Consider the following 12,167-nt stretch of genomic DNA (forward strand, 5'->3'; position numbering starts at 1 on the left):
TTTTGTTTAAAAAAATGAAAGAAACCCCTTCTTATAAAAATGTAAGTAAATGATGATTTAGTTGAGTATTTGCAAAATGTAAGTAAAAGAAATAAGACTTAGAAGTCAATAGAAAGTTGGAAATGAATGGTTGCCAGAATTATATAAATGGCAACCATATGGTGATTTGAATGCTGAAGAAGCTACAATTTCTTTTGACCAAAATGTCAATATATAATAGCTCATAAAATGAGTTAATATACATAGGGCTCTAGAACCTGAATTATATAACTAACAACCATAAAATGATTTGAATGTTGAAGAAGTCATTGTAAAGGCACTAGATGCTGAGATTTATGGTTGTGCACAAATATAGCTTGTGTGCTTTAACATCGTGGAGTGGCACTTGCCCAATAGATACATGATGCAATTTGGGTTTCTAAGTCTATAAATATGAGAATCATACAAAACCAAGAGGTTCATTGAGTTCTAAATGGTTTTGATGGTGTAATTACCTACAGGGGGATAGATGTTCAAAACTGTAATTTATGTATCAAAATTGCAAACAATTATCCGGTCTGTTTACTGCCAGATGGTTTTTAAGTCTGTAAACATATAAGAATCATACAAAACAAAGGGGTTTTGTGGGTCCTAAATGATTTTAATGGTGTAACTATGATGCGGAGGGATAGATGTTTGCAACTATAATTTATGTTTCAAAAAGTATAAAAGTATTCAAAAAAATTATGTTTCAAAGTTGCAAATAATAATTTGGTCTTTGTAATGCTGGATGGTATCCAACTTTGTAAAAAACTATTTGATCTATGTAATGCCAGATGGTTTCCAACTCTGTAATAAACCATCTATCTGGTCTTCTCCATGCCGGATGGTTTATACATTTGTGAGAATCATATACTACCTTATGGAATGTTGGGCTTTAGATGATTTTGATGGTGTAAATACTATTTTATCACACGAGGGGCTGAAATTATAATTGCAATTGAAGTTTCAAAATTGGAATAAACCATCTAATCTGTGTAATGCCAGATGGTTTCCAATTCTATAAAACACTATCCGGTCTCTATAATGTCGGATGGTTTCCAATTCTATAAAACACTATCCGGTCTATGTGATGTCGGATGGTTTCCAACTTTGCAATAAACCATCTGGTCTGTGTAATGTCAGATGGTTTACAACACTATAATAAACCATCTGGTCTTCCCCATGCCGGATGGTGCCTAAATCTGTTAAAAACCACCTAGGTTGCTCCATACCAGATAGTCTAGGCACAAAATATGTTCTTGTTGTTGATCGCATAAGTAGATATGTAGTTTGGGTATTAGTCACAGAGATAAGCATTATGAGGTTTTTTCAATTGTCCTGCTGTTTTAGCCAATCTAGCATTACCATTCACCACCTTCTTGTAGTACACTTGCTTTGAAGATGGAGTTGATGCTTTCCAACCAGCCGTAGTTTGAATCAATGGAGTTGATGCTTCCTAGCCAAATGGAGTCGACGCTTCCCAATCTAAAGTCGTTTGAATGGATGGAGTTGATGCTTCCCAGCTAGCCGCAGTTTGAATCGATCAAGTTCATGCTTCCCAATCTAAAGTCGTTTGAATGCTTGGAGTCGATGCCTCCAACTAGCCATAGTTTGAATGGATGATTAAAGTTTTCTCCCACTCACTTTATTTGCTATTGTTTCTAAAACATAACTAAAATTGTCAATTGACCAAACATGGTCATTTTTTTTTTTGCAAAAAGTCCTAAAAAAATTAAAGTTTCATATGGCACAAATTTGATATATGTTAAACCTAAGCACCTACTGAATTCGCTAGTGATCACAACCAACATTCAAAATATCACAATGTATCAGGCCATATCAGTCGATACGTATCGTTCCGACAAGAACCCGATACACAAAATGTGTATAAATCCTTTGTTCCATTTCTTTTCATACATATCGGCCGATATAGGCCCGATAAACATCCAAAACAACTCGATACAGTTCGGTACATTTGATTTCGGTTCATCATTAATTTATTAATCAATATTTTATACCAAATCTCTCATTAATGTCATTAGTCCTAAATTTAAGTCTAACTTCTCTTTCATTCATTAGTCAATTATTCCAAAGTAAATTTAAATTTAAATTTAAATTTTAGCGCTTAATTCAAATTCCCTCATTAATTTTTTTTAATTAATAATCCCCTTTCATTAATTTTGTTTTGTTAGTGTAAAAACTTCAAATTTTAGCTATATAACAAGATTTGAAACCTTAGTCACTTGATTTTAACAACCACAAGTTGGTCAATGAACCTCACATATTTGTTTGCTATGATCATATGTATTTTTAATTTTAATTAAATTTTCACTTTTCTTAATGTGTGACAAATGTTTATTAATAAATGCTAGAATTAATTATTAAAATTTATATACTAATAAATATTAAGATTAATTATATTAGTTTTTGAAAATTGACATTAATAATTTAGTTTTTGATTTTTTTTACATTTTAGTTATTCCATCATTTTTCAATAGTTACTAATTGTGTCCCGATATGTCACACTTTATATAAACCATTAAATTCTGTTTTTTTTTTTTACATTTAAGCGACTTATTTTACAATCATATAAAATTTGTAAATATTGTTAGTAATATATGTTTTAGGATTTATTTGAATTTTCTATTATATATATACATATCTTAATTTTTATCCGTATCCATACGTATCGAAAATGTATCCCGATACATTTCTTAAATTTTTTTTTTCGCTACAGATAATGTTTCCGATACCTTGATCCTTCATCACAGTCATAGGTTCCTATTTTGACGAGACTCTCACTCTCGTTGTCAATGCTTGAATGATCTTAGGCAATGCAATTCAATCCAGGCATTGGCACTTTTAGACACAACTACATTATGACTGCGTTTGTTTTTGGTGTAAACTCATAGATGTATAAGAGAGTTCTCCACCGATAGATTTAAAATGAGTGAATCATTGGAATTTTTTAAAGTGTGATAATTGATGTAAAACTCAACTGGGGTTATATCGATTTTTTATTATAACTTACACAAAAATAAATGCATTAAAAAAACAGACCAATAATAGAGTTTTATACGGTCCGTAATTACGTTTAAAACAAACGCAGCCTAATGAAATATGACCAAGCGAACAAAGTAATTAATTGGATTTTGCAATTGTTAATACTTGGGAACATGGTTTTAAAACCGACCAAGAGACCAAATCGGTCAGGGGTCCGGTTATTGGGTTGAATGGTCTGATTGTTTGAACCGAATGGCCGTCCCATTATGACAAAAAAAATTAAAAAAAAAGGGTCAAAACTGTTTAAACGGTTCGAATGGTTAACTGTTCGAGTCAGCGGTTGGCTGACCAAAATCAATGATTTTGGGCAAATTTCCAATTTTGGGAAAAACCAAAACCGATCAACTAACTGATTCTCGGTTTTTCTGGTCCAACCATCCAGTCCGGTCCAATTTTGAAAACCATAATTGAGAACCTGAAACACAAGAAAGTACCAGATAGGAATTTTGCGATTGTTAACAGGCTCAGGGTGCTACTGGGCAGTAGTCTTTTTCTACGTCGCGGGCTGGCGTTTGTTCTCTATCCATGCAAATATTCTTTTACCTCCATGCAATTTTAAGACGTGTATTGGAACAGGTGTTAACAAAATAATCATGCAAGGTTAAGGTTATGGGGCGTCTTTTATCTTATCGGAGGATCACCTAAATGCATTTTATGATTTTTGAGATTTTGATGTTTTTAAACGTTAAATACAAGGACATCGGATTTCCTGCCCACGAGAATTCTGCCCCTGTGAATTGGGAATATCTCCCCCTGCATAATATTATGCAGTCGATGAGATGTTTTGCATGTATGGCTGAGATAAATGTGGACAGAATTCTCATGGGCAGGTGATCCGAACTCAAATGCATGTACTATAAATCCTTATAAAAATGTGAAGAAGAAAGTGTATTAATCACTCGAAATGATCCAAACATTTGAGTTCAGATCTATTCTTTATAGAACACGCCTCACACCGATCTCACAATACATTTCAGCCATGCATTGAAAATACCTCTCGATGAATAAAAATTTACAATTATGCAGATATTCCATATGACGACTGAGATGTTTTGTGAGGTTAGTGTGTGGCGTGCTCTGTGAGGAGTAGATCCGAACTTGAAACACATTCGTGCATAATGCCCGAATGTGTTTCAATAAGTCATTGGATATATGGCTGGTGCCCCACATCACAGGAAATGGTCTAATAAGTCATTGGATATATGGCTGGTGTGCAGTGTAGGGATGTCAAATGCATTGGGTACTTCATACTTGGGTTGAATGGAAAACCTGCTGCCTTGACCATACCCTAATGAGTCGTGTTTGGGCCTGCCTTAATCGGGTGTAAGGTCAGGTATGAGATAAGCAAATTTGACGGACATCAGGTTTGGATTAAGCCAGACCTACAATAGAGTTCGCATCAGTGCCCACAATCCATACCAAATGTGTATTAGGAATATCTTCTCATGACAAGTACGGAAGCAGAATTCGTATCAGTGCCCTATAACCCATATAAGCCGTGTTTTAAGAACATCTCCTCAAGACAAATACAGAAAATGTTTCCAATGCACGCTGAAATGTGCATGTAAGGCGCCAACTAATTACCTGCAACAAATTTGATCTGTGGTCTCACTACTCATAGTTTATTTTGGATAAATTACAAAGACCCCTCTGGGTTTTGTTTTACCATAAAGACCTTCCTGTACTATGACCGTGTTCCTAGCTTTCCGTTTAAATCTTCTGTTGCAATTCCCATACTGTCCTTGTAGACAATTAGAAGAAAAATACTGTTCATCTTCCCCAACTCACACTGCAGGAACAGTAGAACCACATTTCTCTCTCTCTCCGATCTCTCTTCTTCCTCTGTAAGAAATGCTCCAAAACCCAAATGCAGCAGATTCTACAGCATCCTGTTCTATTGTCCACTGGACTGATGGAAGAATGGGTGAAGATGATAGAGACGAACTGGGCTGGGTGGAGAAATGTAAACAGACCAGTGCTCTCAACGGAACTGATTCAACGTGATGACAATGCTTCCCATGTTGCGCCCTGCAGAAATGTAAACAGTCCAGTTGCGCCCTGCATACCCATGTTGCGCTTTGGGTGGAGAAATGGAGACGAACTGGGCTGGGTGGAGAAATGTAAATTTGAACATTCGTTTTCTTTTTTGATGGCAACGCTTCCCATGGTTTTGTCCTTGACTTTCTGCTACTTTCCACAGACCAGTGCCCTCGTCGTGTTCGGCAGAATGTCAACAATCTCCTTGCTTCGTCCACAGCTACGCAGCCGAGGAGTTGCAGATTGAGAGAAAGAATCCCTATTCTTGGTTCTTCGTCTTAGGTAAAAAAAAATGAAAGCAGAGCCTGCAAACGAATCCGGAGACCAGTGTTCTCCTCGTGTTCTACAGAATGTCAACAATATCCTTGCTTCGTCCACAGCAACGAAGCCGAGGAGTTGCAGATTGAGAGAAAGAATCCCTATTCTTGGTTCTTCGGCTTAGGTAAAAAAATGAAAGTAGAGCCTGCGAAAGAATCCGGAGACCAGTGCTCTCGTCGTGTTCTGCAGAATGCCAGCAATCTTGGAAGCTTGGTTATCGACATGGATACAGAAGGGCCGGTACTGACAAAGGTTGATTCTACGAGTCTGGAAGTGATGTAACCGTTTCTGGTCACGTACCATTTTTTGTGATGTATAATTTTTTTTTGGTTAAGTACCTCGTTATTTGACCCGGTGGTGACGTGCCTTGGTGATGAGCTACTTGGTGGCGAACTCCCTGGTGGAGAACTGCTTGGTGGTGAGCTCCCTAGTGGAGTGCTACTTGGTGACGAACTGCTTGGTGGCGAACTCCCTGGTGGAGAATTGCCTGGTGGCGAGCTCCTTGGTGGCGAACTGCTTGGTGGTGAGCTCCCTGGTGGCGAACTGCCTGGTGGCGAGCTCCCTGGTGGAGAGCTACTTAGTGGCGAACTGCCTGGTGGCGAACTGCCTGGTGGCGAGTTCCCTGATGGCGAACTGCTTGGTGGCGAACCGCCTGGTGGACTCGTCATTTGACCTGCTCCTAGGCGGCTTGCAACTCAGAGGATGGTGGAGCTCCCTGGTGCAGCACAACCCGACTACTCTCTGCGTGAGGTGATTTCCTCTCCTTTGTAGGCGGCGGGAGCTGAGGAACATGCGAGAACTGAATCAGAGGACCCGGGGGTATTTTCCCGGCGGGGACTCTCTGATGCCTAAGTTAGCATTCTGATTACAAAGAGCTTGGAGAGAAATGAGAGAGCTAGAGAACAGGGGTTACCATCCTTTTTTCCCTCTCCCTTGGCTTTGGGGGTCGGAGTCCTTATATAGTGGTGTCCTCGCGGGTTAGGTGGGTGAAAAGCCTTCAAACGGTAAGACTCGTCACATCCCGTCAGAACCGGGGTACGGTGGTGAACTCCTTGAGGTTATCAGGCTGGCGCTTGTGTCAGGCGGCCAGGTTGGCGCCTGGGCCAGGTTGTCAGGTCGGCGGATCGGTGTCTGGGCCAGGTTGTCAGGCAGGAGATCTTCCTGCGATACGTCAAACTACTCTTCTGTACCAAGCTACCCTACAAGTGGCGAGCTGCCCGGGGGAGATATGCCGAGCTGCTTGTGGCGAGCTGTGCCGAGCTGCCTGGCTCCTTGGTGGCGAGCTCCTTGGAGAGTTGCCTAGCTCCTTGGCGAGCTCTTTGGTGAGCTACCGAGCTCGCGGGGTATGCTGTTATGGTTCATCGGTGGGCGTCTTATGGGTTGCCAGGTCGGCCAGGTCGGATCATGTGCCGGGCTGATCTAGGTTGGCCAGGTCGCGCAGGCCGCGCGCAGGCCGGCTAGGTCGGTGCCCCGGCGGGACACCGACTTGGTAAGTTGTTGCCTGAGTGTCGCCTAGTTGTCACGAGGTGCCACGTGTCACAATTTCACTGGAGGGCCAAATCTGCCATCATCTCATCGTGTTTTGTAGAATGCCAGCAATCTTGGAAGCTTGATTATCGACATGGATACAGAAGGGCCGGTACTGACAAAGGTTGATTCTACGAGTCTGGAAATTATCAACGAAGCCAGGAATCGCCGGAGAATGTGATGTCCCTCAAATTGGTGGCAAATTGGAAATGTATCATTCATCATCAAGTGCTGAAGATCAGAGAAGAAGATTCACACTTCGGTGAGGACATCGCTAAAGGTCTCAAGGAAAAGCTCGCTATTCAAAATCTGACTTCTCAAATGGACAGATTTATGATAGCGAGGCCCACCCTGCCTTGTTCGCCACTTAGCGGCAAGACGGTCGTTCTTCATTAATTCAAGGTTCAAAAGCTATTTGATGTTGAGGACGAAGTTGGGTTCCCGCTCCTTGACCCTTATGTCAGATGTTCGTATATTGTGAGCTTGGGGAAGATAAACAGTGTTTTTCTTATTATAAGGGTAATATGGGAATTAAAATTATTGCAATGCGGATTTCAAGGGAAAGTTGATGGAAGGGGGTGTTTGTCACAGACCCCATAGTATAGGGAGGTCTTTGTAATTTACCCTTTTTATTTTTTTTTCTTTCCATGTTCTGAATGATAGCCGCTTTCTTCGTATATGTTTGACATCGATGCTGCTGATGTGTGGGTTGGAAGTACCGTTTTGAAAAAATGGTGTCTTTTTTTGTTTGAAATTATTGTTGCCATGTAGGACGTTTCCTGGAGCAATAGCAATTTTTTTTGTTTGGTACCAATTCTTCATGAAACATTTTCAGCACTGATATCCATTATCCAGTGCCACATCACTATCATGTCACATCTTTATTGGCAGCAACGAACTGCAGCTCTAGGAAACGCTAAATTCGGCGTTGCTCCAAATAATGCCTTCCCAATTTCTAGTATGACTTAGAGCACCGTCTTTTATAAAAAAAACAGTTCTAAACAAATGCCTATTTCTTGAAGCACCATTTTTCTGACATAATGCTGATATGGCACCATTTTTTGAAGCAACGGCAACAATTCCAAACAGACGCTATGTGTACTAGACTCAGTTGCAGAATTGCCCTAACTTGTCATCCATGGCAAGCGAAGCTCTGTCTGTTTGGCCACTAAAGATACCAATGATCAATGTTGATGTTAGTTTTTTAAGGGATGCCTAAGTGGATTTTCTTTAGGATTTTATTTTGGGTATGTCTCTTGGTTTGTACTTTGTACAACCAATAAATATGAAGGTTAAACGTCGTCGATGTTGTCGCTAGAGGCACTATTTATGGCACCCATGTGTTTTTGGACGATTTGGTTTCAGTGACTGTGTATAGGGCTTATGGTGAGTGGTGAATGTAGTATTGTTTTGGTTGGAAGAATCCTTTGTTTATTTCCTCTGATGATACAGGGGAGGTTGAGAAATGAAAACGACACTAGAGCAGGAGTTATACTTGGCGGTGGTTTCGTCAATTTTTTGGGAGCACTGGAGAGTTGGCACTTGGCAGTAATCTACCTTACGTTCGAAAAATGGAAAAAGCTTTTCATTACTTGTGGACTGGAAGGACTGGGTGATTGTCATTGCTCATTGGTGTTATGGCTGTTGGTGCAAAGAACAAGGCATAACTTTCTGCCCAACTAAAGTTTCTTGTTTTTGTCAAGGGTTTTTGGTGCGTTTAGCGGTTTAGGTTTTGGGTTGTGTCTTCATTGATGACACCTTTGCTGTTTAGCTTACGTAAGTTGTTGCTTCTTTCTTGGTGGTGGTGTAAATTAGTTTTAGTGCATTTTGGTCGGTTTTTTTAGTATATATTTGGCATTGATGCTGTAGATGAAGTATCGTTTTCTGAGAAAATTGTGTTTCTTTTTGTTTGGAGTTGTTATTAGGTAAGATGTTTCCTGGAATAACAATAATTTTTTTTTGTTTGTTACCAATGCTCCAGGAAACATTTTCAGCACTGGTACCCATTATTCAGTGCCACATCACTGCCACCTCACATCCTAGCAACGAGCTACAGCTCTAGGAAACGCCAAATTTGGCGTTGCTCCAAGCCATGCCTTCCTGATTTTCAAGGCATGGCTTGGAGCATCATTTTTTATGAAAAAATGGTTCCAAACAAATGCCCATTTCCTAGAGCATCGTTTTTTTCCGACGTGGCACCATTTTCTAGAGCAACGACAGCGATGCCAAATAGACGCTTAATTTTTGAGTCTTGGGTTTTTTTAAGTTCTGTAATTGTATCTTGTAATCTAAGTATTTTCAATGAAGAGTTGCCTTTTAGTATAAAAAAAGTTTATTTTTATTAGGAGAGGCGCATAAAAAGGTAAAAAATAACTGATGTCTTTTACTTTTTTTATTTGGTCATTAACTTAGGTGCTATTTTTTAGAAAGATCTTCGAGTAGCTTAGATGGCCAAAAGATATATTGAGCTTTTAGGGTCTTGTCCTTAAAGACAAAGATCGTTTGGTAAGTGGTTTAGTTTACTAGGCTTTTAAAAATGTGTTTAAAAGCTATAATATCACGTAGAAAGACTAGAAAACTCCATTTGAAACTTCTTGAAATTCGATGATTTTGGTCTTTTTGGGTCTTTTTGCAAATGTCTTCTCATCTTTTCGGCTTTTGATTGCCAAATAGCAAAAGACCGATATTTGATATTTCAAGCTTGTCGAAGCCTAGAAGACCACACGAAAAGACTTACCAAACGCCACCTTAGTATGGACTAGACAAACATCTGAACAAATGACATCAATATTATAGAGCAAGGTTTTTAAAAACGAACCGGAAACATAACCGATCAGGGTCGAACCGCTGGTTAAATGGTTAAATGGTTCAACTGTCTGGGTCGAACCGCTCGACCCATGATGTCATAAATAAATTTAAGATAAATAATAAAAAATATATTTATAAATAATAAAAAATAGTATAAAATTAAATAAAAACAGAAAAAATATAGTAAAATACAAAAAATAAAACTATCTAAATAAAAAATAATACAATACAAAATACATAAAAAACACAAAAAAATTCAAAAAATACATAAAAAATAGAAAAATAAAACCATAAAACTTCATTATTAAATCTCTTTCTCTCTCTCATTGGATGGTGGAGTAGTTATGAATCCTCCATCTACTTCGTGTGAAGCAAGAAACCGAGCCCTTAGAAGTGGTGTATGTACGAGTAGAAGAGCAACCTAAGGCCGCTGCCATAGTTTCAGTGCAAACGATCGAGCCAGATATCTTTCTCTCCACCATAGCCTGACCTGCGTGATTAATCGTCGATGCCACCTCTCGCACATTGATGAGCATGGTGTTGTCGAACTCTTCCATATACATCTCTAAAATGCTACTTAGAGGACCCAAGATCCCTCTTGATTGTCATAGGTGATTGCCACTGCAAATGGCTGCAACTGTTACTGCCGCTAGAAACCCTCACCTGCCGCTACAAAATTGCCATTGCAAACTCATCGTCCGCCGTTGCAAACTTGGTCGCAGGCAAGTTCACTGTCTGCCGCTACAAGTGCTAGCCACCGCAAGGCCCGCAACTCTTACTACTACCTGCAAGTTCACCGTCGCCAGTCATCGTCGACCGATGTATGTTGCCGTCGGACGATGGAGGTGTTAGCCGTCACAAGTGGTCGGTTGGGTGTGAGGGTTGGGCGGAGGGAATCCGGGAAAGCCTAAAGCTAAAGTGACTAAACATTCGAACTGGGTTACTGGGTTGGGGAGAAGGTATTTTATTTTTTGTTTTTTTTTTTTATTTAAAACATTGAAAATAAAAAAAGTAACCCGTGAACTGCTGCTTGGGTCGAATGGTTTAGTGGTATGACTGCCCGGGTCAACGATTTTCTGACTTTTTCAATGGGTTTTAAAAATTTTCGATTTTTAATAAAACTGGACTCGGGGGCTGACCAGTTACCGGTTTTTCCAGTCCGACCATCCGGCTCGGTCCAGTTTTGAAAACCATGTTATAGAGTCCTTCCCAGTTCCCACCCACAAAACCAACCTGGTTTAGGGAAAAAAAAACTTAAATTCAGAGGACTTTAAGGATCTATATGGAAGTCAATGTGGGCAATTGCCTCCATTACATTTGAAAACATTTTATGTGCATATGAAGAAATTTATTTATTTATTTTTTTACAATTGCCCCTACTCAAATAAAATAGTAGGGGGTCAAATAAAATTTATCTTCTTAAATGAGGTTATGTTTTCATGGTTTTAAAAGGCCTAAGATTAAGGCCATATATGTACCCCCACCCCCCATTGATGAAACGTCCTCCATCTGCCACTGCCTAGGGATTGATCCACGTGTAAGCATTGAGGTGGGAGGATTCTTCACCTACCCTCTTTCCTTTAACATAGATATAGTTGATTGCTGCAAAACAGCTCACCTAAAACAATTAAAACAGAGTTAAGTTCTCGCAAGGTGTCAATCAACTGATTGATAAAGGTCTCCTGTTGGTCGTATCATAGAATTTGAAGTTGGGTTCGAATCCTGTCTGCCCTACAATGAATGACCATACCAACCAAACCACTATCGGTATGTATCAGACAGAGAACCATTTGAACCGGATATTAAATATCGATTCCTTGTCTAGCAGGGTCGTGAAAATCAAGTTTTCTACACGGAACCGTGGGAAACTGGGAACCCATCTAGGCAGATTGTGAGTTGTGACGGTGTTTGCCACTGAAGCTTTTAATGAAAGTACCAATTTTTTTTTTTTTCATTGCTACTTCAACAAATAATGTCTATAGTTGAAAATCATCTTTAGAAAGATAGTCGTCGCAAAGGAAAAATCTATGATGCAAAGGCATAATATAAGAATGGATTTAACCAATGAAAATTCCTGAATTTTGAAGAAAACCCACTTGATTGATTAGTCTTTCTGGCATCATAATCAATTTTTTTTTTTAAAAGAAGTTGTATCAATGTTGCTTTCCGTTTCATAATAGAGGACAGTTCAAAAATTTATCAATATTTTAAAGTTGTTTGAATTACTATGGTGATCAACATAGTGCCATGGTGTTCTAAAGTCTAAAACTCTAAACTATAATGATGCAACTTAAATATAGGTTTTTCTGCATTTTCCTACTATTTCCTTCAAACCAAACATAGGGGTTATTAATATGATATTAATACGACGCATATTACCAAATACCCCCCCT

The sequence above is a fragment of the Nelumbo nucifera genome, chromosome 2 (assembly GCF_055504915.1).
Source record: "Nelumbo nucifera cultivar China Antique chromosome 2, China Antique-T2T, whole genome shotgun sequence".
Classification (NCBI taxonomy): domain Eukaryota; kingdom Viridiplantae; phylum Streptophyta; class Magnoliopsida; order Proteales; family Nelumbonaceae; genus Nelumbo; species Nelumbo nucifera.